General features: G+C 38.7%; 1 long non-coding RNA gene across 3 annotated transcripts in view; it reads left to right on the top strand.

The window, feature by feature from the left end:
* The first annotated feature begins 351 nt into the window (after window positions 1-351).
* The window catches only part of LOC146710663 (uncharacterized), a 312,796-nt gene continuing 297,058 nt past the window's right edge, over window positions 352-16,089 (top strand). Inside the window, exons 1-7 of one of the 3 annotated variants that reach the window (XR_014919992.1) lie at window positions 352-510; window positions 656-702; window positions 1,015-1,059; window positions 1,891-1,920; window positions 2,384-2,452; window positions 2,659-2,733; window positions 3,116-3,828. This is a non-coding gene — a long non-coding RNA (uncharacterized LOC146710663). The other 2 variants (XR_014919993.1, XR_014919991.1) reach the window with 2 other exon arrangements.

Raw genomic sequence — 16,089 nt, 5'->3', positions numbered from 1 at the left:
TTTCCCATATAATATTACTTTATTCTCGTGTATTTGGAACGGAAGCGTAGAGCTGCCACCCAGGCAAAAGAGAAATATAAGTATATCACGTTATAACGTGAAAAGTTTATCGTTCTAACAATATACTATCATGTTTGAACAACATGTTTGAACAACATTGTACGAAAAATGTACATAATTATCACGTCCGTACAATATTGTGCGAACGTGACAATTATGTATATTATAATAACGTGATATTATATTATACAAACATGAAAAGCATAATGTTAGAACAATAAACATTTCACGTCATAACGTGATACAGCTCTATTTTTCTTTTGCCTGGGTGGCAGCTCCATGCTTCCATAATTTGGTAATCAAAATATGTAACTTAATTAATTATATTGTGACGTACTTTTGCCTTTTCTTATTATTCTGCCTTCTCAATAACTATCAAAGCCTATTCACATTTAATTTGGCTTTCACAGAAATCCTACTTCTCCTTCTGGCTACAGAGTACTTACCAAGGTTAGAAACAAAGAACAGTTATGCTTTATTAATGTTCGCTAATTACAATGTTCCACATTTCCTTGCTTTTTAAGTCATTTTTAGGCTTTTTAGAGTTTTTGTTTTTTATTTTTTTAGCAGTAATGTTTCTGCCTATTTATTTCAGCCCATGAAATCGAATGCAGATCTTCCTAATGTGAGATTTACATAAATGTAAGTAATTTTGTTTGTCATTGTCATTAATGTTGTTGCCGTTGTTGTTTTTGTGCAGTTTGCAATCATATAAACCTAGCAAGCATCAGTCAGCACAGTGACTAACCTAAACAGATTCTTGCTTTATTCACATATATTATATGTAATTATATATACCTGCACATTGTACCTAGGGTTGCAGCCACTTGGCCCCACCCCATTGTTGTGACAGCCCTGATTGTACTTATACACTGCATCTGAACAGGGAACAGTCTGCCACATTAATGTATTTTTAAGTGACTTGTTTGTAATACATGAATTTGTTTTTTACAGATGTCAAAGTCTCAACCTCATGCTGCCCTCCCCCATCCTCCTAAAGTAAGTATTTGTTGTTGTAGTTTTTTATGCGGTGTCTGTGTCACATGCTAATCATAATTATTGAAATAACTGTTTTCTAACAGATTTTCCAAAACACTAGTTATGTTTGTTGTCATTCAGACCAATACTACTGCTTAGACATTGTTTAGTGGTCATGCATGTTTGACAAGCTCGTTATGATACCAAAACAGTAGGCCTATCACAATAATCGATATATCGACTTAACACACAATACATGTACATGACCTCAATAATTGTTGATGATGTAATTTATCCGCCATTATATTTACAAAAATAAAATATAATGATAACAAAACAATAACATTGTTTTCTATTTGTTAGAAAATTTACTATTTATTCAAGTTTTTAAGGTATCTAATATTTTGATTCCTAATTTCAATGATCTAAATACTTTAAGAATTAGATGTTGGTTTGTCAATTGAAAGTGTGTAGATCTTGCATTATTATGGTGTTATATTATGATTATACATTCAAAGACATAAAATGGTCTTAAAATGACAATGACATAACTTGTCGCAATTGTTTATGGGGCAATATACCGACCAACAAAAAGTCGCTATCGTAACAGGCCTTCAAAACAGACGGTTTTATGATTGATAAATTCAAAAAATAAATACATTTAATTTCTCTGAGATTCTCTAATATTCAGTTACAGTTCACAACACAGTTACCCGTACATGCAGTATTATACTGTAAATATAAATCTCTGCATTTAGCATCCCACTAGAAGCGTCACAGTTACTTCCGGCTTTTTTTTTTTTTTTACAAATACCTGTACTATCACTAACACATTTACTGTTTTACTTTTAGCCTGTGGATACAAATGCAGATTTCCTTAATGTAAGTTGTGCATTTTAATTACATCATGTTATTTTTATTATTATTTATTTATTTATTTTATTTTACATTCAAATATTTCAAGCTTCTTGGTTAAAGAAGCTTGATTGCTAGTAGGTAAAGAATAGTTCACCTATAATTCATATTCCCAATTAATTTCTCACCTCTGATTGAATGCCTTTGTTTGTTTTCCTTTTGACTATAACAAAACATTTTTGCTGGATATATATGGTGAATTTATATGCATAGATACAGTCGTAGTGCTTGACACATGCAAACAGCAGTAGATGTACTAAAAAGGAAATAATTACAATCATGATGTTGATTGCTGATGTCAGTATATATATGTTTTAGAGGAATGTTTTGTTTTTCACCCAAAATGAACTATATTGCTTCAGAAGAGATTTATTACCCTACCGGACTCTTATATATTGTTCTGTTTTTTGTTTGTTTTTGTTATTTTCAGGTTCAATGGTGCGTGTTCTTCTAATGGCCGCCTTCCCACTGGAGGTTTTGATCCACAGCAATTTAAAAGGTAATCAGCTTTGAAAGTCAGTTCAAATGGTTAGCTAATAGTACTTTAAAAAGCCTACAACTCTGTCACCAGTTTCTTTACCAAAAATTACCCATAAAAGTATCGCTCAATAGCATATATTGTAGTTCAAATGTTTAGTTGTACAAATATCAAATTTTTGGAAATCTAAAACTAGTCAAACACTCAAATGTTCATGCTTTTTATAGGAGGACAGAGCAAAACGGACATCGGCGCAGAGTGAAGAACTGCCCTTGATAAGGACACTATGACAGCCATATATAGTAAGTGAAGACTTTCTGTGTATCTAAAATTGCATACAGCACAAGTAACTTACTTTGCAACCATTAAAATAGGTTGTAAAGTAAGTTACCAATACAAATAGGTGATGATGCATTGTAGTGGTTGGTCTCAGACAAAGAAGGTCAACAGATTTATGAATGCTGGAAGGTAAGGAGAGACGACCAAAAGGGGTGTTAGCATTACTGTAATGTGAACTGGATAGACTTCCCATCTAGGAAAAAAAAGAGGTAAAATTATCTGTATTAATATCTGTATCTATATAAACAGAAATATCTGTTTGCTAAATGAAGCCAGCTAACATAAATCACATTTTTATTTTAACTCTGATAAAAGTAATAGAACTGTGACTTTTGTTTGTTACAGTGGCGGTAAGGAAGGGGTTTCCCAGCGTGTCCAGAAGGGCTTTGAGGATTGCCGTGAAAGCTGGGGGAACTGAGACTGCTGGAAAAGGAAAAGAAATTACATTTTAAGTATGCTGACTTATGTTCATACAATCACACACACATATACACACACACACACATATGTGCGTTGGTAAACATGTATTAGCTGGACATTTCGTCTGAATACACACCACACTAGAAGGACATTTTGAATTAACAGGACAGAGGCGGTGTCCTGCTAATTTTGACTGAAATCTAACAACGTAGAGTGGTTTCTATTGGTCCACTAACCCTAAAAAAACAAAAAAATCAAGATGTCGGTTTAATACATATAAACTTGATTTTGTGTTAAATCTGTGTATCACCAAGAGTGTCCCTGGTGGTAGCGTGTGTAATAGCAGGACCTCATGAATATTCACACATGTGTGAATAATAATGAGGCTTGTGTGTAGTTGTCCCGCCAATTCTTACACAGTCCTTCCAATTCACATGTGGGTTAGATAACTGGTAAATGTTCCAAAATGACCACACCAAATGAACCACTGTATGTTGAACTTAATTGTAATAAAAGCCTGCTTTACCTTGTTGGAAAGAAGACATATGAAGCTTTGCTTTTATATGAAACACTAAGGTTTTGTGTAATTATTCACAGTTATACTAAGTAAATACAGTTACGTACTTACAAAGTGGTATGAAAAAGTATTTGACTGATAAGTTATTTTTTGGTTTGTTCTCTCATTTATCTGTTATCAGATTAGATGAAGAGAACCTGAGTGAATACAAATATAGGTTGTTTTCTATTATCTTATTTTTCAAGGGGAAATGCTTTCCTGGCCCTGTGTAAAGAGGATATTGCAATTCTAAAACAAATGTAAAAAAGAGTGACCTTTATTGGGTACACCTCGAACTGCTCGTTAACTACTCACTAATTGGGCAATCACATAGTGGCAACTCAATGCATTTAGGTGTCATGGTCCTGGGTCTCTCGACCCAGCATTTTGAGTTTGTGGTTATTTTTTATTCACTGTTTTAGGTCCTCTTGCCTTCACGTTTATCTGTGTTCCCTGGGTCTTGTGTTCACCCTTTCCCTTCACTGTGTGTTTTGTATTTATTGCTGTCTGTGTTTTGGTTTTTTGCTGCTCCATGCTTTGTTGTTCTGCTTTCTTAGTGTACAGTTTTGATTATTATTTTCCCATGTTTCGGTTATCATGGTTTGGTGTTCTGTCTCTGTGGCTGTATCCCAATTCAGGGTCTGCAGCCTTAAAATACGCAGCCTTAGCAGTCCACAAGGGCCGCGTACTCAAAGACCGCTAAGGTCGGAAGTGAGAGGCTTGTGAAATGGGACGGTCTAGGCTCCGTCGCACTGCTCAGGTTGCCTAGCAACCATGATACTCACCGCTGGAAACGTTTCTGTTGGATTGTGTGTCCACAGGTGTTTGTACTTTGCGTCACAATAAAATGACGGTAAAAGGCTCCGCCCACTTCCTATCCATGTCTCACCATGCAACGACTTTGTGAATGGACTGGAGAAGTGTAGTGGCAGAGTCCTCCATCAGAAATAAGATATGTGTGTTGACTTTTTATTCTCCCTCAAAAATATTATGCCATGACGTGGCCCAGAGCAGCTCTGCTAACAGGTTATGGGCCCAGCACGCTTCCGCTGCGCAAGTTACCGGCAGGTGTTAAAAGTTTGGCACGATTGAGTGAGTAAGCGTTTTTGTGCATCATGAGCAGACGCACGGCAGAGTCGGGCAGTCGATATTCCCGTTTGCAATTTGATGGAGATGAAAGGAAATATGAGATATGGGAAACGAAGTTCCTTGGTCATCTCAGACTACAAGGTTTGAAAGATGTCATCTTAAAGGCTGAGGGTGATGAAGAAGCCGATGGTGAAGATGATGACAAAAATGCAGAAGCATATGCAGAGTTGATACAATTTCTGGATGACAAAAGTTTATCGTTAGTTATGAGAGATGCAGTTGATGACGGACGGAAGGCCCTAAAAATTTTGAGAGGTCATTATGCAGGAGTGGGCAAGCCAAGGATCATAAGTCTGTACACCGAACTCACTTCTCTCACAAATGAAAAGAATGAAAGTGTGACGGACTATATTATCCGAGCAGAAGCAATTATCACAGCGTTAAAAAATGCGGGTGAGTCACTAACTGATGGACTTCTGATCGCAATGATAATGAAAGGTCTACCAGAGACGTTTAAACCCCTGATTGTGCACGTTACACAGAGTGAAGCAAAAATCACATTTTCAGATTTTAAAGTAAAACTCAGAAGTTATGAAGAAACCGAGCGAATGCGTGTGGCTATAACTAATGACAACGTAATGAGGACAAAAGTGCAATCAGACCAGGATTCTACTTCATGGCGAGCAGATGACCGAAGATCAAAGAATAATGAGATTGTGTGTTTTAAATTTTCGACTAAAGGGACACACTGCAAGAACGTGCCGATCTAGAGTATGGTGCAGTTTTTGCCGGAGTAGTACACACAAAGATGCGACCTGTAGAAGGAAGCTAAGACGGGATGAAGCGAGAGGGGTCGTGGAGAAGGACTACGCGTTCAAGACGGGCTCCAAACCCCAGAGGGTCCCGGACGGCGGCCAAGAGATGCTGAATAACCAGCTATTGGTGGATACGGGAGCGACGTCACATACAGTGGGGCAAAAAAGTATTTAGTCAGCCACCGATTGTGCAAGTTCCCCCACCTAAAATGATGACAGAGGTCAGTAATTTGCACCAGAGGTACACTTCAACTGTGAGAGACAGAATGTGAAAAAAAAATCCATGAATCCACATGGTAGGATTTGTAAAGAATTTATCCGTAAATCAGGGTGGAAAATAAGTATTTGGTCAATAACAAAAATACAACTCAATACTTTGTAACATAACCTTTGTTGTCAATAACAGAGGTCAAACGTTTACTATAGGTCTTTACCAGGTTTGCACACACAGTAGCTGGTATTTTGGCCCATTCCTCCATGCAGATCTTCTCGAGAGCAGTGATGTTTTGGGGCTGTCGCCGACCAACACGGACTTTCAACTCCCGCCACAGATTTTCTATGGGGTTGAGGTCTGGAGACTGGCTAGGCCACTCCAGGACTTTCAAATGCTTCTTACGGAGCCACTCCTTTGTTGCCCGGGCGGTGTGTTTTGGATCATTGTCATGTTGGAAGACCCAGCCTCGTTTCATCTTCAAAGTTCTCACTGATGGAAGGTGGTTTTGGCTCAAAATCTCACGATACATGGCCCCATTCATTCTGTCCTTAACACGGATCAGTCGTCCTGTCCCCTTGGCAGAAAAACAGCCCCATAGCATGATGTTTCCACCCCCATGCTTCACAGTAGGTATGGTGTTCTTGGGATGCAACTCAGTATTCTTCTTCCTCCAAACACGACGAGTTGAGTTTATACCAAAAAGTTCTACTTTGGTTTCATCTGACCACATGACATTCTCCCAATCCTCTGCTGTATCATCCATGTGCTCTCTGGCAAACTTCAGACGGGCCTGGACATGCACTGGCTTCAGCAGCGGTACATGTCTGGCACTGCGGGATTTGATTCCCTGCCGTTGTAGTGTGTTACTGATGGTGACCTTTGTTACTTTGGTCCCAGCTCTCTACAGGTCATTCACCAGGTCCCCCCGTGTGGTTCTGGGATCTTTGCTCACCGTTCTCATGATCATTTTGACCCCACGGGATGAGATCTTGCGTGGAGCCCCAGATCGAGGGAGATTATCAGTGGTCTTGTATGTCTTCCATTTTCTGATGATTGCTCCCACAGTTGATTTTTTCACACCAAGCTGCTTGCCTATTGTAGATTCACTCTTCCCAGTCTGGTGCAGGTCTACAATACTTTTCCTGGTGTCCTTCGAAAGCTCTTTGGTCTTGGCCATGGCGGAGTTTGGAGTCTGACTGTTTGAGGCTGTGGACAGGTGTCTTTTATACAGATGATGAGTTCAAACAGGTGCCATTCATACAGGTAACGAGTGGGGGACAGAAAAGCTTCTTACAGAAGACGTTACAGGTCTGTGAGAGCCAGAGATTTTCCTTGTTTGAGGTGACCAAATACTTATTTTCCACCCTAATTTACGAATAAATTCTTTACAAATCCTACCATGTGAATTCATGGATTTTTTTTTCACATTCTGTCTCTCACAGTTGAAGTGTACCTCTGGTGCAAATTACTGACCTCTGTCATCATTTTAGGTGGGGGAACTTGCACAATCGGTGGCTGACTAAATACTTTTTTGCCCCACTGTATCTTCACGAAGATCGAGAGTTTTAAGACTTTTGATGACACATTTCAACCCGAGGCTCATTGTGTAGAGTTGGCTGACGGAAGGCGGAGCAGAGGAGCTGCAAAGCGGCGAGGAGATGCTGAGATAAGTATGATCGACAGTAAAGGACGCAGCCACAAGGTAACATTGAAACAAGCACTCTACATTCCATCGTTCCCACAGGACATTTTGTCAGTAAAAGCAGCTACTAGTAACGGAGCCACTGTGGTTTTCAAACACGGGGACAGTTTTCTTAAACATGTTGATGGAACAAAATTCCCTATATATGAACACGAGAGACTGTTCTTTATAAACACTGTGCAAGAGTTTGAAGATAAATGTAATGGATGTTTTGATATGCAAACGTGGCATGAAATCCTAGGACACTGTAATTATGAGGATGTTCAAAATCTGCAAAATGTCGTTGATGGAATGGAAATTAAGGGTAAAATCAACAAATATATGCAATGTGAAGCCTGTATACAAGGGAAGTTTATTCAAACTAGGAACCGAGAACCGGATGAAAAGGCCAGGGCAGCATTAGAGTTGGTACATACGGATTTGGCTGGTCCGATTACGCCAAACTCTAAAGAAGGGTTTAAGTTTGTTTTGTTGTTTGTTGATGATTATTCAGGTGCAACATTTGTATATAATCTGAAACACAAAAGTGATACAACTCAAGCAACTGAAAGATTTATTGCAGATGTGGCGTCATATGGGAAAATCAAGTGCATTCGTTCTGATAATGGAACTGAATTTACAAGCAGTCAGTTCAGAGATTTATTAAGTAGACACGGCATTAGGCAGGAAACTTCGGCGCCATATTCGCCTCATCAAAACCGAACAGCAGAGAGGAACTGGCGTACACTTTTTGACATGGCGAGATGCATGTTAGTTGAGAGCGAATTGCCAAAGTCTTTATGGCCATATGCAGTACAAACCGCGGGAGTGATTAGGAACCGATGTTTTAACAAACGCACAGGTCAGACAGCGTATAAGATGTTAACTGGAAAAAGACCTGATCTTTCTAGAATGAAAAAATTCGGATCATTGTGCTATGCTTATAAACAAAATAGGGGAAAGCTGGATCCAAGATGCGACAAAGGTGTTTTCTTGGGATATGACAAAAATAGTCCAGCATATTTGATCTATTTCCCAAAAACCGGGAAGGTTGAAAAGCACAGATTGATAAAAATACTAAATCCCGCGACAATGGATCAACAAACACAGAGTGATCAGATGTATGAAGATGAGGTTTATGAATCCAGAAAAGATGGTGAACCCAAACAGACGAAGGATGAGGACATTCCAGATGGTAGTGAAAGCAGTCAAACTGAGTCCGAGGTTAAAACTGAGGATAAAGTAGATGCTGGAGCTACACGTTATCCATCCAGAATCAGAAAGAGACCTGATTATTTGAGTGATTATATCACGGATGTGAAAGAGTGTGAAAATGAACAGATGCAAACTAGTGTTGATTATTGCTACAGATTGTTGTGTGAAATACCCACATCATTTAGTGAAGCTATTGTGTCAAGTGAGTCAAAAGAATGGGAAAAAGCGATGAATGAAGAAATTCAATCCCTTAAGGAGAATGACACATTTACTTTAACCACTTTACCAGAGGGTAAGAAAGCAGTGGGGGGTAAATGGGTTTATGCCGTTAAAAAGAACTCAGACGGATCAGACAGATATAAAGCTCGATTTGTGGCTAAAGGTTTTAGTCAAACAAAAGGAGTTGATTATGAGGAGACTTTTTCACCGACTGCTAATTTATCGAGTGTGAGAGTTTTGATGCAGAAAGTGGTTCAGGATGATATGTTGGTTCACCAGATGGATGTAAAAACCGCCTATCTACACGCACCAATAAATGAAGAAATATATATACAACAACCAGAAGGTTTTGAGACAGAATCAAGTGAGACTAATAAACTGGTGTATAGACTAAAGAAATCACTTTATGGGCTGAAGCAATCGGGTCGTAACTGGAACCAAACCTTACATGACTATTTAAGCAGTTGTGGATTTAGACAAAATATTGCTGATCATTGTGTGTATTCAAAAGAAACTGAAAGTGAAAAAGTAATCATCATAGTGTGGGTGGATGATTTACTCATTGCAGCTAACAATGAAAATGTGCTTTCAGGCGTGAAAGAAATGCTCTCTTCTAAATTCCAAATGAAAGATCTGGGGAAACTTAACCATTTTCTAGGAATAGATTTTCTTCAAGAAAAAGAATGTGTCAAAATGTCATAGAAAATATATATTGAGAACATTTTAAAAAGATTTAACATGCAAAACTGTAAGCCAAGGTTAACACCCTGTGAACAGAAATGGACTCATTCTGATAAATTCGAGACATTACCAGATGTGAGGAGATATCGTGAAGCGGTAGGATGTCTTATTTATCTGAGCTATTGTACGCGACCTGATTTAAGCTATGTTGTCAGCAAACTGTCACAACACTTCAATGCGCCAACTGTTGATGATTGGACAGCAGTGAAACATGTTCTGAGGTATCTAAAAGGTAGTCAAGGAAAAGAACTGTGTTTTAGGAAATGTTCAAGTGGAAAACTAGGTCTACAAGCATACAGTGATGCAGACTGGGCATCCGATGTTTCTGATAGACGCAGTATGACAGGTTATTGTGTAAGCCTAAATGAAAATGGTCCTTTGATATCATGGAAAACCAAAAAGCAGACAACTACAGCACTATCAACTTGTGAAGCCGAATACATGGCATTAGCAGCAACAATTCAGGAGTGTATGTATTTGACTTATTTGATTCAAGATCTTGATGAGTTTGAGTATGAAATACCTATGATATTGGAGGACAATCAGGGAACAATCGCTTTGTCAAAAAATCCAGTGAACAGACAAAGATGTAAACACATTGATGTGAAATATCATTTTATAAGGTCAGCTGTACATGAAAGGAAAGTGCTCATTGATTACTGTCCAACTGAGTCAATGGTAGCAGATATGATGACGAAACCAGTTTCAAAGTCTAAGTTAGACAAATTCTCTGTATTTGTGTTTGGAATGTAAGATGTTTTTTTCGGAGGACTGTTTTTCCCCAACCTGTGTACAAGTGGGGGTGTTGGATTGTGTGTCCACAGGTGTTTGTACTTTGCGTCACAATAAAATGACGGTAAAAGGCTCCGCCCACTTCCTATCCATGTCTCACCATGCAACGACTTTGTGAATGGACTGGAGAAGTGTAGTGGCAGAGTCCTCCGTCAGAAATAAGATATGTGTGTTGACTTTTTATTCTCCCTCAAAAATATTATGCCATGACGTGGCCCAGAGCAGCTCTGCTAACAGTTTCATACAGTATTGTTTGACAGAAATAAAGGAGAAAATTCATTTGTTTTTGTTCATGTGTTTGTTTTTCTATGAGCTTTGATGTGATAAGTATCTGAGGCTGAGACCACGGGACTGTAAAACATGATTGTTGGGCTTCATTTCTGTACTGAACAGTCATTTTAAAATTAGTTAGTAATTAACAATTAACTAATGTTGTTCATGAAACTAAAGTGGCAATGGCAATGAAAATATAATATGGCCAATATTAAAGTTATTATTATATTAATCATTACTTGTTATTACAGCAGTGAACTTGAACTCTGTGTCAAATACTGAGCTTCAGTAAAGATTCAAGTTGCAGTTATTTATATTTCCCATCACCTTAAATCTTCACTCAAAGACAAGTATCTTTGACAGTGTATATATCGATGTATTATATATAAGAGACAAATGTTGTTCTTTTAATATGTTGGTATTACTAAATTTGGCTCAATGCTGACATATATGTGTAAAAATAAAATGTACGAGCTGTGATAACCGTTTGTGATAGAATGAAGAGTAGACTGATATATTAAATATTCCTTTATTGAGTGAGGAAATCAGACCATGTCATGTCATAACTGCTTTAAGTCCTACAAAATAGATATCAGAGCCTTAAACAGGCTGACTTCTGCTAAATGGGTCAAACTGGGCACAAAGTATACAAACACATAACATATTTATAGAATATGATGGAACACTATAGATCAACTTACCTCAGAATATATAAAGCATAGAAATAATTACAGCAATATGATCCAACAAACACAGCAGTACTACTAATGCAAAATACTCAAAGCTTCCTAGAACTGAAACAAACATGGACATTTATTTTGAGGTCCATTCTGCTGCTGATACATACTTTAGGTTTGTGAATATTAAACTTGTTCCTGCCTTTCATAGTGTTTCCCTTGAAGGCCCTGAGTACTTTCTCCCACACTAAAAACACTGGAATGACAACATTATTTGAACATGACCTAATCAGACTGATTCAGGACAGACAATGAGTTCTTTTAACCTTTTCTAGCGTCCTTCACACAGAGGGAACAGTCTGTCTATTCTCTCCATCTGTCAGCTGCTGCTGGCTCTTCCTCCTCCTCTTCCTCACACACTGCTGAGTTTGTCCTGGTGGATCATCAGGGCTGCAAAGCCTCACAGATGATGTGCAGCAGTGGGTTCCTCAGTTTGTCCTCACTCTGGACACTTGCAGTTGTCACACATGGAAATCAAATGTGTGATAAGCTGCAGGATTCAAACACAAGTGTAACTTATAAATACATGTTCATACTTTTATTCCACAATCAGAGAGAAAGAAAAAGAGAGAGAGTGCAGGACAGACAGACAGGTGACAGTCTCAGGTGTACACACTGCTACAAAACAGCAAAAGAGAAGGAGGATTTAGTGTTTGTGTTATTCCGAGTGCTAAACAAGAAGAGTTCCCAGATGGTACAGTGGACACATGTGTGACTCCTGTGATTAAAGCTTCTTTCTTTCAGCTTAACGAGTGAAACAAACGTTCAAACACACGTTAAAGTCCGTTTGGCTCGACACCACCGAACAGAGGCAGCAATATAACATAGCTAACATTAACAGTGCAGTGAATCCTCCTTGTGCCGTGATATTCAGGACTGCAAACAGAGCAGCATCACTGACTTTCAGCTTGTTGTGTTTGTGGATATATGACTGACTTTAATTATCCATAAAAACATCACATTCTCTGTAAGATTAAGGTCGACTATTGAACGGCGTATATTTTAAAGTAAAGGCTTTAAAACAAAGTAAACGCTGAAAGTACAAACATCACTAATGTCACATAACTTTGCCAACATGTGGCCAACAGTAATGTTTTAATGTTCTTCGTTATTAAACATTTGTACATAAATAAGTGAATTAATATTCAGTACTTACTTTTCCAAGTTTACTCTTTGGCCGCCCCGCTTCCGCTGTTTTTTTTCGGCAAAATTATCCACACCCAACGCATGGCCCATGGCCCATGCATTCTGGGATATGTTGGGCCATGAAGTCTACACAGCCACATCCTTCAAATTCAGGGAAATGAAGGACGCATTTGTGGGCCACATTTCGAGCAGCCTTTGAATTGAAACTTAAAATGCGGCCTTTAAGGCTGCAGACCCTGAATTGGGATACAGCCCCTGTTGCTCTCCCCTGTCTGTGTTCTCTGTCAAATCCCTGTGTGAAGCCATGTCTCTGAGTCTGTCTCTGTGATTTTGTGTTTCCTGCTTTACTTTCAAGGTCTTTGGCTGTATCCCAATTCAGGGTCTGCAGCCTTAAAGGCTGCATTTTAAGGCCGATTACGTCACAGCGGCGCGCCGAAGGCTGTCCCAATTCAAAGGCTGCTCGAAATGCGGCCCTGAAATGCGTCCTTCATTTCCCTGAATTTTAAGGCTGTGGTGATGTAGACTTCGTGGCCCAACATATCCCACAATTCATAGCGCGGCAGTCACTGTGGACAATTTTGCTGCAGACGGCAGAAGCGGAGCGGCCGAAGAGTAAACTGTTAAACGTAAGTACTGAATATTATGTCACTTATTTATGTGCAAATGTTTAATAATGAGGAACATTAAAACATTACTGTTGGCCACATGTCGGCAAAGTTATGACATTAGCGATGTTTGTACTTTTAGCGTTTACTTGGTTTTAAAGCCTTTAAAATATAATAATACAATAGTTGACCTTAATCTTACAGAGAATGTGATGATTGTATGGAAAATTAAAGTCAGTCATATATCCACAAACACAACAAGCTGAAAGTCAGTGATGCTGCTCGGTTTGCAGTCCTGAATATCACGGCACAAGCAGGATTCACTGCACTGTTAATGTTAGCTATGTTATATTGCTGCCTCTGCTCGGTGGTGTCGAGCCAAACGGACTTTAACGTGTGTTTGAACGAGCTGACGGTTCACTCGTTAAGCTGAAAGAAAGATGCTTTAATCACCGGAGTCACACATGTGTCCACTGCACCATCTGGGAACTCTTCTTGTTTAGCACTCGGAATAACACAAACACTAAATCCTCCTTCTCTTGTGCTGTTTTGTAGCAGTGTATACACCTGAGACTGTCACCTGTCTGTCTGTCCTGCACTCTCTCTGTTTCTTTCTCTCTGATTGTGGAATAAAAGTATGAACATGTATTTATAAGTTACACTTGTGTTTGAATCCTGCAGCTTATCACACATTTGATTTCCATGTGTGACAACTGCAAGTGTCCAGAGTGACGACAGACTGAGGGATCCACTGCTGCACACCATCTGTGAGGCTTTGCAGCCCTGATGATCCACCAGGACAAACTCAGCAGTGTGTGAGGAAGAGGAGGAGGAAGAGCCAGCAGCAGCTGACAGATGGAGAGAATAGACAGACTGTTCCCTGTTTATGAAGGACTGCTAGAAAAGTTTAAAATAACTAATTGTCTGTCCTGAATCAGTCTTATTAGGTAATGTTCAAATAATGTTATCATTCCAGTGTTTTCAGTGTGGGAGAAAGTACTCAGGGCCTTCAAGTTACACACTACGAAAGGCAGCAACAAGTTTAATATTCAGAAACCTAAAGTATGTATCAGCAGCAAAATGGAGCTAAAAATAAATGTTTGTTTCACTTCTATGAAGCTTTGAGTATTTTGGATTAGTAGCACTGCTGTGTTTGTTGCATCATATTGCTGTAATTGTTTATATGCTTTATATATTCTGAGGTAAGTTGATCTATAGTGTTACATCATATTCTATAAGGATGTTATGTGTTTGTTTACTTTCTGTCCAGTTTGACCCATTTAGCAGAAGTCAGCCTGTTTAAGGCTCTGATATCTATTCTGTATGACCTAAAGCAGTTATGACATGGTCTGATTTTCTCACCCAATAAAGGAATATTTAATATATCAGTCTACTCTTTGTTTATCAGAAACAGTTATCACAGCTCGTACATTTTCTTTTTACACATATATGTAAGCATTGAGCCAAATTTAGTAATGCCAACATATCAAACGGACAATATTTGTCTCTTATATATGATACATCTGTATATACACTGTCAAAGATACTTGTCTTTGAGTGAAGGTTTAAGGTCATAGGACATATAAATAACTGCAACTTGAATCTTTACTGAAAATCAGTATTTGACACAGAGTTCACTCACATGAATTTCACTCACATGTGCTGTAGAAGTGATTTGATTTGAGAGTTCAAACTCACTGCTGTAATGGCTTATGATGATTAATATAATAACTATAATATTGGCCATATCATATTTACACTGACTTTAGTCTCATGAACAACATTAGCTAATTGTTATTTACTAGCTAATCTTAAATGACTGCAGTACAAATATGAAGGCCAACAATCATGTTTTACAGTCCTGTGGTCTCAGCCTCAGATACTTATTAAATCACACAAAGCTCGTGTAGAAACAAACACACAAACAAAATATGTTCTCTTTCATTTCTGTCAAACAAAACTGTATGAAACGTTTCCAGCGATTGGTGTTATGGTTGCTAGGCAACCTGGGCAGCGCGATGGAGGCTAGACCGTCCCATTTCACAAGCCTCTTACTTCCGGCCTTAGCGGTCTTTGAGTACGCAGCCTTTGAGGATCGTTGAGGCTGCGTACTTTAAGGCTGCAGACCCTGAATTGGGATACAGCCTTTGTCTCATGTCAGTGTTTTCAGTTTTGCTTCCTTGGTCTCGTTAGCCCTGATGTCTCCCACCAGTGTTCACCTCCTGCCTCTCATTCCCCTCGTTATGCCCTGTGTATTTTAGCCCTGTATTTTCTGTGCTCCCTGTCGCGTCGTAAACGGCACTAATCCTGTGCTGTGTGTCTCCCCGTGGATTAGTTTTGTATTGTCTCTTATTTTCCAACCAGCAATAAAGCTGCCGTTTTTGAGTTTCACTCCAGTCTTCCGAGAGTCTGCATTTTGGGTCCTTTTCCTCGTTCCTGCCTGCACACAGCTGAACTATGACATTTAGGTATGTAGACATGGTCTACATACATACCTGCATGTTAGACCTAATCCCGAACCAAACTATTTAAAGCGGTATTTCCTTTAATTGTTGCTCCAGTTTTGGATATAATGAATTTATTTTTAGAAAATGGATACGTACCATAGGATTTTAAGGTTGCTGTAATTAAACCTCTATTTAAGAAACCCTCTTTTAATCAAGACAACTTAATGAACTATAGACCTATATCTAATCTTCCCTTCATATCTAAAATTCTTGAGGTAATAGTTGCCAATCAGGTGTGTTAGCACTTAAACAATAACGACCTGTTTGAAGAGTTTCAATCTGGCTTTAGAGCTCATCATAGCACTGAAA

This window comes from Copadichromis virginalis, linkage group LG4, assembly GCF_057382275.1.
Source record: "Copadichromis virginalis isolate Kocher_CV1m ecotype Utaka linkage group LG4, C_Virginalis_male_GT1.1, whole genome shotgun sequence".
NCBI lineage: Eukaryota > Metazoa > Chordata > Actinopteri > Cichliformes > Cichlidae > Copadichromis > Copadichromis virginalis.
The sequence above is the reverse complement of the archived record's forward strand: the minus strand, read 5'-3'. Positions and strand labels throughout refer to the sequence as shown.